This window comes from Staurois parvus, unplaced genomic scaffold (assembly GCF_062004578.1).
Source record: "Staurois parvus isolate SC_StPar_1 unplaced genomic scaffold, SC_StPar_1.0 ptg003183l, whole genome shotgun sequence".
Taxonomy (NCBI): Eukaryota; Metazoa; Chordata; class Amphibia; order Anura; family Ranidae; genus Staurois; species Staurois parvus.
In genome coordinates this window covers 47,393-51,085 of record NW_028320979.1, presented here as the reverse complement: position 1 = coordinate 51,085, position 3,693 = coordinate 47,393, and positions in this window count along the sequence as shown.

The following is a 3,693-nucleotide window of genomic DNA, read 5'->3' as shown; positions in this document are numbered from 1 at the left end:
ACTAGCACAAATCCTCTCTCCTAAATCCCCCCTCCCAGCAAAAATCCCTCCTTCTTAGCACAAATTCCACTGTGACCGGAAATGATGATACCTCCCAGAGCTCTGCCCCAACGCGTTTCATCAAAACGAGGGAGCACCGCTGCTCCACAGTGCTCAGAAGAGCCACCATGCGTTCCACCGTGACCGGAAATGATGACACCTCCCAGAGCTCTGCCCCAACGCGTTTCATCAAAACGAGGGAGCACCGCTGCTCCACAGTGCTCAGAAGAGCCACCATGCGTTCCACCGTGACCGGAAATGATGACACCTCCCAGAGCTCTGCCCCAACGCGTTTCATCAAAACGAGAGAGCACCGCTGCTCCACAGTGCTCAGAAGAGCCACCATGCGTTCCACTGTGACCGGAAATGATGACACCTCCTAGAGCTCTGCCCCAACGCGTTTCATCAAAACTAGGGAGCACTGCTGCTCCACAGTGCTCAGAGGAGCCACCATGCGTTCCACTGTGACCGGAAATGATGACACCTCCCAGAGCTCTGCCCCAAAGCGTTTCATCAAAACAAGGGAGCACCGCTGCTCCACAGTGCTCAGAAGAGCCACCATGCGTTCCACTGTGACCGGAAATGATGACACCTTCCAGAGATCTGCCCCAACGCGTTTCATCAAAACGAGGGAGCACCGCTGCTCCACAGTGCTCAGAAGAGCCACCATGCGTTCCACTGTGACCGGAAATGATGACACTTCCCAGAGCTCTGCCCCAACGCGTTTCATCAAAATGAGGGAGCACCGCTGCTCCACAGTGCTCAGAAGAGCCACTGTGACCGGAAATGATGACACCTCCCAGAGCTCTGCCCCAACGCGTTTCATCAAAATGAGGGAGCACCGCTGCTCCACAGTGCTCAGAAGAGCCACCATGCGTTCCACTGTGACCGGAAATGATGACACTTCCCAGAGCTCTGCCCCAACGCGTTTATCAAAACGAGGGAGCACCGCTGCTCCACAGTGCTCAGAAGAGCCACTGTGACCGGAAATGATGACACCTCCCAGAGCTCTGCCCCAACGCGTTTCATCAAAATGAGGGAGCACCGCTGCTCCACAGTGCTCAGAAGAGCCACCATGCGTTCCACTGTGACCGGAAATGATGACACTTCCCAGAGCTCTGCCCCAACGCGTTTCATCAAAATGAGGGAGCACCGCTGCTCCACAGTGCTCAGAAGAGCCACCATGCGTTCCACTGTGACCGGAAATGATGACACCTCCCAGAGCTCTGCCCCAATGCGTTTCATCAAAACGAGGGAGCACCGCTGCTCCACAGTGCTCAGAAGAGCCACCATGCGTTCCACTGTGACCGGAAATGATGACACTTCCCAGAGCTCTGCCCCAACGCGTTTCATCAAAATGAGGGAGCACCGCTGCTCCACAGTGCTCAGAAGAGCCACCATGCGTTCCACTGTGACCGGAAATGATGACACCTCCCAGAGCTCTGCCCCAACGCGTTTCATCAAAACAAGGGAGCACCGCTGCTCCACAGTGCTCAGTGACCGGAAATGATGTCACCTACCAGAGCTCTGCCCCAACGTGTTTCATCAAAACGAGGGAGCACCGCTGCTCCACAGTGCTCAGAGGCAACCAACGTGCAAAATGTTTGTTTTTCTAAAACCATAAAAAGCGACACGTTCAATATCCAGCTCAGTCTGCGCTTTTCACGGTAATCCCGCCTCTTCCGGACTGAAAGATTTGCTTTCCTGTGGCCATTGACAACGAATCTGGATCCATCGAAGAAAAAACAGAAATGTCCGGTTACCAGGATGTAACATTGTAATATTTGTGTGATATCTCACTGATTGTGTACAGGATGTCGGAATATAGAAACACGCGTTCCTCCCTCCCCATTGGACGGATATTATTGTCCATTCGAGTCGTTGTTGCACCTGACGGTGTTTTTCCGCCTCTGGATGAGATCTGGGAGTGTGAATATTGTGTGTTTATCCTCCTTCTATGGGTTTCGCTCATCGATTCGCCTCGCAGCCCTTATCAGATGTAACAGATACTTCGATCCATGGAATAGAGTGAGTAAGTGAGAATTTTACACGCCGTGCGCTCCGTAATGAAATTCCGCGTGGCGGCCTTGCTGCCGGTCCTATAGATTCTCCTGCCTTTCCCTTGTAACTTTTAAATGTTCGATATTAACAAGGTCGAATCATTCAAGAGTAGCCGAGGATCAATGTGCACACCGATTGTTCAGCCAATCAGGCTTATTAAATAATATACGCCATCGGACTTGTCCGTCGCCTCGTCTTGTTCTCCGTGCAGATCGATTCCAGGAAGTGTTTCTCTTTACTTCTGCTGTAAATATTATTGACGTGACTGTCGCGTTAACAAAAATGCCAAAAACTTACCGGGCAATGGAGGCACCGAGACGTGTGTGTGTGTGTGCGTGCATGCGTGTGTGTGTGTGTAGACACCGAGACCTGTGTGTGTGTGTGTGTGTGTGTGCGTGTAGACACCGAGACCTGCGTGTGTGTGTGTGCGTGTAGACACCGAGACCTGTGTGTGTGTGTGCGTGTAGACACCGAGACCTGTGTGTGTGTGTGCGTGTAGACACCGAGACCTGTGTGTGTGTGTGCGTGTAGACACCGAGACCTGTGTGTGTTGTGTGTATGTGTGTGTGTGTTTTGTTTGTGTCTGTGTGTGCGTGTAGACACCGAGACCTGCGTGTGTGTGTGTGCGTGTAGACACCGAGACCTGCGTGTGTGTGTGTGTGTGCGTGTAGACACCTGGACATGCATGTGTGTGTGTACGTGTAGACACCAAGACCTGCGTGTGTGTGTGTGCGTGTAGACACCGAGACCTGCGTGTGTGTGTGTGCGTGTAGACACCGAGACCTGCGTGTGTGTGTGTGTGCGTGTAGACACCTGGACATGCGTGTGTGTGTGTGTGCGTGTAGACACCTGGACATGCGTGTAGACACCCGAAGCAGCTTCCCCTCCCCCTGAAGCGACCACCATTCAGCTTCCTTCCCACACAAATTTGCATTTTTTAAAATTGTTTTTTGGAATTGGTTTTGATTCAGTTTTTGCCGTTTCAAATTCGATTTGAATTTTCCAAATTCAGTCAAAAAGAATTCAATTTAACCAAATCAAAAAGTATCGAATTGGCCTTCGAATTTGAATTTATTCTTTTTGAAGTTCGAATTTTGGAAGATGGTTATATTCTATTTTACTCTATTCTATTGATCACCAATATAATGGGGTACTACACTGATCACCAATATAATGGGGCACTACACTGATCACCAATATAATGGGGTACTACACTGATCACCAATATAATGGGTACTACACTGATCACCAATATAATGGGTACTACACTGATCACCAATATAATGGGGCACTACCCTGATCACCAATATAATGGGTACTACACTGATCACCAATATAATGGGGCACTACCCTGATCAAGGATCCACTCCTTCAGGAGCATCTGATGGAGTATAGCTAAAAACCGTCACCATTTGTTGCCAGTAAATACCTGAAGAGCGGCCGGGGAGATGCTGTCTGCCACGTCTAAAGGATCCAAAGGGGACCTAAAAGCAGCCGGTAGAGCGGTAGAGTCAAGGTTAAGGTATTCCAGTGAGCAGAGTAAGTCACTCCAGGACCGCTTCCTGAAGACATCTGGGTTTGACGAAACACGTT